Source organism: Adiantum capillus-veneris, chromosome 13 (assembly GCF_014529385.1).
Source record: "Adiantum capillus-veneris isolate H3 chromosome 13, ASM1452938v2, whole genome shotgun sequence".
NCBI classification, from domain to species: Eukaryota; Viridiplantae; Streptophyta; class Polypodiopsida; order Polypodiales; family Pteridaceae; genus Adiantum; species Adiantum capillus-veneris.
In genome coordinates this window covers 33,327,564-33,340,083 of record NC_140943.1, presented here as the reverse complement: position 1 = coordinate 33,340,083, position 12,520 = coordinate 33,327,564, and positions in this window count along the sequence as shown.

Genomic DNA, 12,520 nt, shown 5'->3' with positions numbered 1-12,520 from the left:
GCCGGTATGCTAGCTTAACCAATATTATAGCTTTTTCTCCCCTGGCACTTCCCCACATTAAATGATCAGTTTAATATGAGAAAATCATTTAGGAGAATTAGATATTGATTATTATGACATTACCTCTCTCTTGAAATCTTAGTCGTCCTCGACTATGGTGTAGAGAAGATAAAGCATATTCATGAGTCCTTTTCTTAGCGGGTAGAGGATCCCTATGTTACCCTACGACATCATTCCACAATGGATGACTAGTCCATTTGGCGCTTGAGAGCCTGAGGCTGCCGCAAGCATGTCTGCACATTAGTCCTATCAATCTTCCATAGTAGAGTGACAAGCTCTACTTGGTGTTTGAGAGATGTCGTCTCCGCAAACTTGATCTAAGCATGCATACTACATTTTTGTGCACAATAAAGAAAAAGAGAGTCTTATAAGACAAAAAAAACTTTGTTCATTTTTAACATTTTGTACATTTGCTTACTCTTGGGAAGCATTGTAAGCATTGACAAGGTTTAGGTTATCCTTTAATTGTATGCCTTGCATCCATCTAGCATCTTCAAAAGGATAATTCTTAAACTTAATAAGATATCGTGGGATAGTCTTACCGCCTCTTAATACCTTGTCTTCATGTCGGAGAATGGACTCGGGCTGCAGCACGTCCTTTTTGGTCCTCGATCTCCGATGGGTCTTCAATAGTTGGCTCTTAAAGTGGCTCTCCTTTGTAAGGCTTTAATAGGCTAACATGGAAAGCATTGTGTATGAGCCAATGATTGGGCAATTTGAGTTGATAGGCCATCTCATTGATTGGCCTAAGAATCTGGAAGGGACCATAGTACCTTTTTGCTAGTTTAGCATAGTACTTTTGGTGGCCCGTAGGATTCTTGCCTGTCGTGTGCATTAATCGAGCCTTGGAAAACTTTAACAATACCCAATCGTTTTCCTTAAAGGCTTGGGCTCTTCTGTGCTTGTCAGCAGCAACAGCCTTTTGCCTTTGCTGTGAGATAGAGATAGCATCCTTAATCTTTTGAAAAGATTTTTGTAGGTCTCGGCTATACTCATCTGCAACGAAGATCTTCCCATGTACCTTAAGTAGAAAGGGACTTTTTGATCCTCCCTCAATTATCTCGAAAGGTGATTTTCCCTTGAAGTATGTACAATGTTATTGTAAGCATACTCCACTAAGGGTAAGTACTTCTCCCATTGGGATCTTTGATCTACTTCCGTTACATAGGCTTTTAGTAGATCGAGAATTGTTAGGTTAGCTATTTCACTTTGGCCATCCGTTTGTGGATGATAGGCTGAAGAGAAGTTTAGCCTTGTTCCTAAATTCTCAGAGAGACCCTTCCAAAAATTACTGGTAATTCTAGGATCTCTATCTGACACTATAGACATTGGCAAGCCATGGTACTTGAAAATTTGTGAAATGAAGAGGGTTGCCATTTGATGGGCTTTGATAGTCTTTTTGACAGGTATAAAATGAGCTTGTTTACTGAACCTATCTACTATTGTCCATATTCCCGTATTCCCATGGATAGACTTAAGCAATCCAAAGATAAAATCCATGGATATGCTCTCCCCTGGTGAATTAGGGATTGGCAAGGGTTGAAGCAATCCAAGTTGCTTCCCTCTATCAAATTTTGTCTTTTGGCAAACCACACATTTAGAAACATACTCTTGTATGTTCACTTTCATGGTAGGCCAATAGAAATATGTTTCAATTCCCTTTAAGGTAGACTGAATCCCTCTATGCCCCGCATACGGTGGAGCATGAGATTCATACATTACTTTCTCACGTAGTGAGTTAGTAACGCATAGTCTATTGCCATAGAGAAGATAACCATCTTGTAAAGTAAATGGTTCTTCTTTCTTCCCTAATGCAAGGGCTGAAATCACATCTCTAAAATCGGGATCAATAGCGTACTCATCTATCATTGAAGATAGATCATTGTGAGTTGCTATGGAAACCGCATTCACTCTCGGCCGTCTTGAGAGTGCATCAGCTACTTGATTATGCTTGCCAGCAATGTGAGCAATATGAAAATGAAATTGCGAAAGGAAATTTGCCCACCTCATTTGTTTGTCGGAGAGCTTGGTCTGCGTCATGAAGTACTTAAGACTTTGGTGATCCGTTCGCAGAATGAAAGGAGTCCCCAATAAATAGTGCTTCCATGAGTCTAAGGCATGTAGAACTGCAAGGAGTTCCTTTTCACATATGCCTAGAGCTTGCTCAACAGGGTCGAGCCTTCGACTCTCATAGCCTATGGCGTGCCCTTCTTGGAGTAAAAAAGCTCCAAGGCAATCACCACAAGCATCACATTGGACCTCAAATGGTTTTGAGAGATCCAGTAGTGTAAGCACAGGTTGAGAGATAAGCTTTTCTTTAAGCTTTTCGAAAGCATTGTTCTCCTTAGCAGACCATGTGTACCTAACGCTTTTCTTTGTTAGGTTATGTAATGGTCCCGCAATTTGTGAGAACTTTTCTATGAAGCGTCTATAGTATGCACACATACCTATAAAGCTTCTTAGTTCATGAAGATTCCTTGGTTTAGGCCATCCTTTTATTACCTCTAACTTTGATGGATCCATTTGGATGCCATCTTGAGAGATAATGTGACCTAAATACTAAATCTTTTGCAAGAAAAGTTCACTTTTCTTTCGATTAACATAAAGTTTATTCTCTCTCAAAACTTGAAATATTACCTAGAGGTGTTGCTTGTGTTCGTCTAATGAATTAGAGTAGATGATAATATCATCAAAGAACACTCCAGTGAAGGTTTGATGAGGCCGGAACAGCTTCTCCATCAAGCGGTTAAATGTGGCTGGTGCATTGGTCAAGCCAAAAGGCATGACAATGTATTCGTAAAGACCAAATGTGGTGCGAAATGCGGTCTTTACAATATCTTGATCAACTATCCTTATCTGATGATAGCCACTTTTTAGGTCAATCCTAATGAAGTAGGTCGATCCTTGTAGCTTATCAAATAGGTCTTCTACCCGTGAAACGGGAAACCTATTCTTGATAGTGATCCTATTTAGTGCTCTATAGTCGACACACATACGATATGTGCCGTCTTTCTTTTGCACTAATAGCACCGGTGAGCAAAATGGAGATGAGCTAGGCCTAACCATGCCCTTCTCAACTAACTCATGCACTTGCCGCATAATCTCCTCGTATTGAGCTTGAGAAACTCTATAAGGAGGTTTGTTAGGCGGTGAACTTCCTGGAAGAAGTTCAATTGCATGGTCATCATTACCTCGTTTAGGAGGTAGCTCACAAGGGATGTCGTCAATAAAAACATCTTGAAACCCCTTGAGAAAATTGGATAACTCTAATTCCTTTTGGTTGCTTGTATTTTCTTTTGTTAAAGCATTAGGTTCATTTTGAGAATCTTTAACAAAAATCATGTACACGGAAATAGAGCTCTTTATTGACTTGTTGAAAGCTGGTGTATGTACAATGGGGATAGTGTTACCCATTTCCTTAGCATCTATATACATGTCTTTTTCCCTGAACTTAAAGGAGATTCTCCTTTCAAGAAATTTAACATCGGCAACCAGGCGGTCAAACCATGGTGCCCCTAGGATTACATCCTCATGCTTGAGAGGAGACATAAAGAAGTCCTCTTTGTCCACATAGCCTTGGACATGAAGCCTCAATTTCCCGATTAAGGGAGTGACTGAAGTTTCTTGCCCCTTGAAGGCACTGTCTGCGGGTAGGACATCTCCAATATCATAGGATTGTATGCCTAGCTTGGTGGCCAACTCTATAGATATAAAACTGTGAGTAGAACCGAGGTCAAAGAGAATAAAAGCATCATATTCTCTTACCTTTCCCCAAGCATGGCATAGAGGAGATCCTTTGTGATGAGTTTGGTGAGTCTCCTCCTCTTGGATTTCAACCAAGGAAGCTCTAGGAGGATCTTGGCGGTTGTTCTTTTGGGGACAAGCGCGGTACGCATGCCCTTGTTCGCTGCACTTGAAACACAGGTTATCCTTGCGATAACGCTCAAGCTCTTCAAGAGAGAGTTTGTTCTTACCTTTGTAAACTCCCTTCTCTTAAGCTTTGTTGGAGTTGCCCTTAGGAGACTTTTGGACATTGTCCTTCCCCTTAGGCTCATTGGAACCCTTGTTTTCCGGGGGCTTATTATTCCTTTTAGCCCCCGTTTGGAAATTGATTCGTGAGGCCACCATAGTATGGTGTATTACCGCCGATATGGTACGTGGCCTTTGGGAGTTGACATACTCCGCAATTTCTTCGGTTAAGCCCGCACAAAATTGTTTCTTTTGCTCTCCAAAATCCAACTTTTTAAAGACAGTGGCTTTGAGTTGTAGGTCCCAAAACTTGTCTACATATTTGTGGATGGATTCATTGGGAGAGAGCTTTAAGCTTCGCCATTCGGTGAGTACTTTGTCTTTGGCATCGGTGGCCAAAAACTGCTTCATAATGGAAGCTCTTAAAGCTTTCCATGTTCGTGGAGCTTCACCGTTGGCTCGTAGGCTAGACCACCATTGCCTGGCGGACTTTTGAAAGTGCATAGGTACATGGCATAGCTTAGAGGACTCCGTGAAGCCCTCATCTCCAAACGCCACATCAAATTGCTGGATAAAGGCCAAGACTTTGTCCGTAGCACCAAAGGTGCCATCATAGGTAAGGAAAGAGATGCTCTTCCCTCCCTCTTTGAACTTCTTCAGCTTGGATGACCTCTTCCATGCGGCATAGGATTTCCTATGGCCTCTTCTTTTTGATGGTTCAAAGGTTGCACCATCACTTTCTTCAGAAGGTGAAGAATTTGAAGGAGGTGGAGAAGAGGGTGACCTCTTTCTCGCCTTTTTCTTGTCTTGATCTTCGTTGTCTTCGCCATCACTTTCATAAGAGGAAGAGGATGAAGAAGATGGAGAAGAGAGTGTCCTCTCTCTCGCCTTTTTCTTCTCTTGCTTTTTATCATCCCTCTTTGAATTATGGCGTGGAGAAGAGTGTGATGGTCTTCTCCGCTTTGGTGGTGATGGAGAGCGTTTAGACCGCCGTCTCCGTGGAGCCATCTCCCGTGAGGTGGCGGAAGACTCACTTCTTTCTCGTTCCTTCGGTGGAGGCTCTTGAGTTCTCCTTTGGTAAGGAGATGCATCATCAAGAAGTAAATTCTTGAGCCCTTCGTATGGATTCTCTTCTTCTTCCCAAATCGGAGAGAGACCTCTTTTGGGAGTCTCACAAGGAGGCTTCCTAGGTGTTCTCTCGTCATGGTGATGAGCTTGGAGAATCTCGTGAGCACGGAGCTGCCCTTGCACTTCACTTTGGAGAGATGGATTGCCCATGGCTTGTTGAAGCCTAGAAACAAGATAGTTAACAAGCATTGAAGCATCATTAGTAGCTTGCTCATGAGCAAAATCAAAGTTATCAACATTAATTTCACTCTCTTTACTATTGTCAGCCATTCTAATAACTTTTAGGTGTACTTTGGCACTTCAAGCCCTAGTTGCTACTCATCTTTACCCCTTTAGAAAAAGCACTCAAGCTACTGTACCCGCGGCTTGAATACCATTAATTGCAATGAATAGACGAGAGGGTCTTTCGACACGAAAACAACACCGGCTCCTGTCAAGCTTCGAATAGCTCAATAGTGGTTAAGCCGTAGGCAAGCCCCGTAGGACTCCACTATTAAGACCATAGCTCTCAACGATGATGCCCCGTTAACTGCACAAAGGCAGGTGCACTGCAAGCCTGAAAAATCCCTATTCTACTTACTCACAGGCAATTAATAATACCAACCATTTATAGCTAGCTTGAGGACCTCCCTTCTTGAGTAAGAAATGAGAAACCTTGTGCTCTGATACCAATATAACATTTAATGGCCTAATAACTTGTGTGTAGCGGGAATTAGCATGAACATAGTGGGCATTTCATTAGAATAGATTCCTAATGAGAATTACAAGAGTGCTTGGGTGGAGAGAGCAACAAAAAGCATAACACCTAGCTAGATAGCATCAACAATACTTTCAAAAGAGAGAGAAATTAAGCTATTGACAACAGTTGAGGACCGGATTTGCATGGAGCCGGTCCCCCCTCCAAAAGGCTTTGTATTATGGTTTCTCCCATCAAGAGAGACATTGTACAATACAATTCTTTGTGTTCCTTCAAGACTAGCTAGTGCAATGAAGATGAAAAGCTTCATGCGCTAAGCAAAACACTTAGTAAACACAACTTTAATTATCCCCGTTCTCAGACCCAAGACCTTACACACCTTCGATGATGGTGAGAGCTAGCAGGGTATGAGAGTAGATTGAGAGGAAGAAGGAGTATCTTATGAGAAAGATGTACATCTCCTCACATAATCACTCATATTATCATAGCTTTAGCTTAGTAATTAGCTTGGTAGAGGATATGAGCATGCATTGAAGCTTGGCTCTTGGTTGGATTTGCATCCACAAGCCAAGAGTGTGTCGATGTAGGCTTCTATCTCACAAGCTTGGAGTAGGTGATAAGCTCTCCATTAAAGCTTGGGAAGAGATAGTCTTCTCTTTCTTCACACATGAGATTGTGTGAGTGTGTGTGTGATAATGCCTTGCAAAAATCAGCCCCCTCTCTCTCTCTTGGGCAAGCCCTCTTGCTATTTGCTCTTGCAGGCTCCCCATTGGACCTCCTGTTGGGAGAAGAGGGGGAGATCGACCGCTTAAACTATTCAACACAAGCTTCCAAGCAATCACCATCAACCTGTCCACCTCTTCTTCCAATTTCCAAGTACACACACTCACCTAGACTATGACACACACACACAGTAAACAGAGAATTGATATAGACAAGCTTGTAAGGAGGTGTAAGAGATGTGTAAGAGATGGAGACTAGATTAGAGAGTACACAGCAAATAACCATAGCATAAGAGAGTAGAGAAGGGAATCTGCAAGAGAAAGGCCTAAATCTAGCCCCAAACTCCACGGCACCTCTCTTGTGGAGTTGGTATTTAATATATTACTTTGAGTTTAAGGTGCCAAAAATTGAGGCCCCTCTTTTACAACCACTTTACTTTTGCAAATGAGTGAAGCTCATTAGTTCTTGCATGACCCATAAGGGGAGTTCCCACTACAACTATTTACAGAGCCATAGTGGCTTATTGAAATGATGTTCTAAGATACTGTGCAAATATAAAATGGCCAAGAATAATTGCCGTCGCCTCTTCATCAACTCCCCGCATTCCACTCTACAAAATCATCATCAACTCAATTAGTAAAATAAATAGACAGCACATAATTAACCATTACGCCCAGCTATCCCAATTGCAGTTAACCACTACAACAAGAGGGTGCCCAATCTCGTAACATCCCTCCCACCAGGGATAGCAACTGTCCTCAGTTGCTCAATAGAGAAATCAACTGGACCGTGAGTGATGGAAAGTGTGGAGAAGGTTGGGAAAGTTGCGAAAAAACTTTTCAGGCATCCATTTGGCATCCTCTCTAGGGTGGCCCTTGAAAGTCAAAAGGTAACGGTTATAAACCATTCCAGTGCGTGTAGTGGTGGTCTCATGGTCAACTATTTTGTCAGGGATGAGTTGCTCTTCTTGGTCTACAAGTGAAGGTGGGTCTTCGTAAATGTGGTGTGTAGGTAGGGGTCCTCTGAATGGTCGTAAAAGACTAATGTGAAATGCATTGTGAATGTGCCAATGTGCAGGTAATTCTAAACGAAAAGAAACATCATTAATGACAGCTGAAATTTTGAAAGGTCCATAAAAACGAGGAGCAAGCTTAACAAAGACATTAGTATCAACACTTTTGATCCTTCGTTTTTCGATGCGAAGTAAAACATGATCACCTTCTTTGAATTGGTGTGCCTTGCGGTGCTTGTTAGCATGCTTGGTGTAAAGTTCTTGTGAGTGTTTAATGGCAGAATGCACACTTGCATAAATATCATGAAAGTCAGTAGTGAAATCATCAGCGGCAGGCACAACATTAGAAAGACGTGAAGCAGGAGTAGGAAGTGAGTGACCGTATACAATTTCAAAGGGAGATTTACCCGTGGCAGTGTGAGTGGTGTTGTTGTATGCAAATTGCAAAATATGTAGGTAGTCATCCCATTTCTTAGGTTGAGAGGAAACATAAGCCTTCAACAAGTCAATAATAGTGCGGTTGGTGACTTCGGTTTGACCATTAGATTCAGGATGAAATGCAGAAGTAAAGTCAAGTGTAGTGCCAAGATTTTCAAATACAGTAGTCCAAAAAGCACTACAAAATTTTGAGTCTCGATCGGAAATAATCACTTTAGGCAAACCATGATGTGGAAAAACAGTCTTCAGAAACAAAAGTGCAGCTTGATGTGCTGTGAGTGTTTTCTTACATGGAACGAAGTACGCTTGTTTAGAGAAACGATCAATAATAGTCCATATCATGTCATGTTTGTGCGTTGTGAGTGGGAAACCAGTAACAAAATCCATTGAAATATGTTCCCAAGGTCTTTCAGGAATGGGGAGAGTGTGTAAAAGTCCCAATTTCTTACCTGTAGCTGCTTTGATTTTTTGACAAATCAAACAAGTTGAAACATACTGTTTAACATCCATTCTCATAGTAGGCCAATAGAAATCACGACATAAATTTTGAAAAGTTGCAGCAAATCCTCTATGTCCAGCATAAGGTGGTTTGTGCAATTCTTTAATAATTAATGTACGGAAAGATTTAGTCACACACAATTTTTGTTTGAAATAAAGGAAGTTTTCTTGAATAGTGTATTCGAGAAATGTGTGAACAGAATTATCAAGCATGTGCAACCATGTCGTTTTGAAGTCATCATCATGTGCATAAGTGTCAGGCATAGTGTCAAATGAAGTTCCCGTAATGGTTGATAGATGATTAAGTGAGGGTCTTCTACTCAAAGCATCAGCTACAACGTTTTCTTTACCGGGTTGGTATTGAATGTTGGGCTGAAAGCTTTGAATAAAAGCGGCCCACTTAATATGTCTATCATCTATTAAGGGCTGAGAAAGTAAATATTTGATACTTTGTTGATCAGTTTTAATGATCAAGTCAGTACCCATTACATAGTGTTTCCAGATTTTCAATGCATGTACCACAGCAGTCAATTCTTTATCATAAGTACTGAACTTTATTTCAGACGGTTTGAATTTACGACTTTCGAAAGCAATGGGATGGTTATCTTGCATAAGGACTGCACCGATACCTTTACCACTAGCATCAGTGACTACCACAAAGAATGGTCGTTCAAAATCAGGCAATTGCAATACAGGTGCATTAGTCAAAGCATGTTTAAGTGCATTAGATGAGATTTCTTGCAAATCAGTCCATTCATAAGGCGTGTTTTTCTTCAACAAGAGAGTCAAATAATGTGCTTTGTAAGCAAAATTACGAACAAATTTCCTGTAATAGCTGCAAAGACCAAGAAAAGATCGTAGCTCATGCAAGTTTTTGGGTCTAGGCCAGGATTGAATGGCTTCAATTTTCTTTGGATCGACATGAATTCCTTTACCCGATACAATATGTCCCAAATATTCAATTTCAGATTGGAAAAATGAACTCTTTTCAGGATTCAAATACAAGTGATTTTGTGCAAGCAGATCAAATACACGTGTTAAATGTTTCTTATGGTCTTCTTCAGATTTACTGAATACCAAAATGTCATCAAAAAATACAATCACAAAATCTTGATGGTCAATGAAAATTCGATTCATCATGCGTGTGAATGTAGCTGGTGCATTTGTCAAACCAAATGGCATGACAAGAAATTCATAGTGTCCAGTTTGTGTTCTGAAAGCAGTTTTGTAGACATCATGTTCAAACATTTTGACTTGGTGATATCCTGATTTAAGGTCAATTTTGCTAAAGATGTTTGCCCCTGTCAGTTTGTCTAGTAGATCATCCACTCTAGGAATAGGAAACCTATTCTTAATGGTGATCTTGTTTAAAGCCCTGTAGTCGATACACATACGAAAGGTTCCATTTTTCTTCTTGACAAGAAGTACTGGAGCTCCGTATGGTGAACTACTAGGTCGGATTAGGCCTCGGTCAAGTAAATTAGTGATTTGATTTTGTATTTCCCTGTGTGCGGTAGGATTTACACGATAAGGTGCTCTACAAGGAGGTTCACTACCCGGTATGATGTCAATTTTGTGGTCTTCTGGGCGTGATGGTGGAATTCCAGGTGGTAGATCATGCATGAAACAGTCTTTAAATTGTGAGAGAAATTCATCGTGTGTGGAATTATGTGAAGTTTCAGTTTCAGCAGAAATTTGATTTACCAATACTAGATATGTTTTTCCCAATTTTCGAATTGCTCGTTTGGCTTGAGTGTGAGAGAGGAGTGGAAATTTTTGATGTGCCAGTGTTGCTTGGATGGAGAATTTTTTATTATTATGAGTGAGAGACATTGTACGTGTTTTATAATTAATCAATGGGTCAAATTCATGACGAAATGGCATTCCCAAAATCATATCGAGTCCATGCAATGGTGCTACCAAAAATGTACGTGCTTGTGTGAATTCACCAATGCAAACTTCAACAGTGACTTGAGTTTTACAATTAAAACGTTGATTATTAAAAACAGTTTTGACCTTGTGGGGTGATGAAATTTCAGAGAGTGATAGTTGTTGTGCCAATCGTGTGGAAATGAAATCATGGCTACTACCATCATCTAGCAGAATGGTGACATTTTCACCCTTAACAGTGCCTTGCACTTTAAACAAAGTGTGAGGAGATATAGGAGTACCTGAGGATGGGTTGTCATCGTTATCATAATCAGGATCATATCCCTCACCGTAGTTAACTTCCACTTCATTGTCGTCGGGTGTAGCATCTTCGATGAGGTTAAGAGTAGCTCCGTTGGGGCGGTTGTTGTTGAAGGGTTTTTGACTTGAATTCCTGTTGACTCCATTTGAATGGCCATTGGATTGACCATTGCCCTTAGCATGACCATTTGGGCACTTATCTGCATAGTGACCATATTGAAAGCATTTAAAACACTTCACCTTTTTGTTACCATTAGAATTTGGAGGAAAAGGCTGGTTGAAAGGATGTTGGTCGCCTCGTTGCTGAGTGTTGTTGTGGTTGTTGCTCGTATGAGGATGAGCAGTGGCAGGAGGATTGTCAAATCTTCGTCTTTTAAAAAAGGTACGGCTTTGGTGTTTGCTTCTGTCAGAGTTAGGAGAGAAAGGAGGTCTCTTGTTGCGGTTAGTGTTAGCAGGTTGATCAGTGTGAGAGGAATGTCCACCTTTCTTCTTTTCTGCGTTGAGAGCCAAGTTAATGGCCTTTGACAGAGAATCTGGTTCGAACATATCTACCTCAGCACTAATTTGTAGTGCCAAGCCTGATATGTACTTTCGCTTCAATTTCCTGCGACTGACATGTTCAATAGCTTGCAATTGAATTAGACAATTCCAAAAACGGTCAGTGTAACCCTGTACATCTTCATTTCTACCCTGTCGAATTAAATCCCATTGACGTCGTGCTTTAGCTTTGTACTGTGTTGGCAAAAATTGGGGTAAAAACACTTTTTTGAATGCATTCCAGGTGCGTGGTCTTCTTCCATGTTGTTTGGTGGCGTTCCACCACAATGCAGCGCTGCTAGTGAGATGATTGGATGCACACGTTACCATTTCACGCTCGGGAAAGTCTTCATCATGAAAGTAGTCATCTAACTGACTAACCCATGCTAGAACCGTGCTAGCATCTTTAGTGCCATCAAAATCTTTGAAAGTGAAGGATTTTCTGCTAATTTTGTTTTTCTTGGGTGCCGGTGCAGATTCGGTGCGTGCAGAATGTAATAATTTATCTTCAAGTTCTTGCCTTCGCATGCGTTCATATGTGAGTGACTGCTGCAAATTTTGAAGTTGCTCTGCAATCGTGGGTGCATGAGGAAGATGTGCCATGATTGCGTGCTTTTTTTTTTCTCTTTTTTTTTCTTTTTTTTTTATATAATATAAATGGTAATACTTAAAAAGACTATTTGGTGATATTCACAGATGCAATATACGGAATAAAGAGAAAAATAAATAACAAAAATGTAATGTACTTAGCTGAGAAATAGCGGTGGCGTCCAGTCCGGAATGGCGATGCACCAGGAAATTGCTAGAGAAGTGGACGGTCCGACGGTGCGTCACCGAGCTAGTTGAATTTTGTAGCGTCCGATCTCCCTTACCCCAAAATGATAATATAACTGACAATTTTACGGTATGGTTACCGCTCGATCCATGCCCTGTGTTGTAGCGAAGAGTTGCTAATGATGCACGGCCTTTGTGGCTTCCAATTTATCACTGCCTACTTCAATCTCTCGATGTGAGTCCTCGGAGACGGTGAAATGAAAGCGACCAAAAATCGGCTGTAGGTTGTGACGAGTGGGCCATATCGCGTGTGGCTGGTATTCCAAGCGAAAAATAATTTGTATATGAAAATCTTCGGCTTCTGCTGGCTTCTTTGACTATTCGGCGGCCGATCGGTGGGGGGGGGTATGACCACCCTCCTTAAGCTATATAGGAGTTTAAGTTATAAGGAAAGAAGGGCTTAATGGCCTGCCGGGTAAATCAAAAAGGAAACT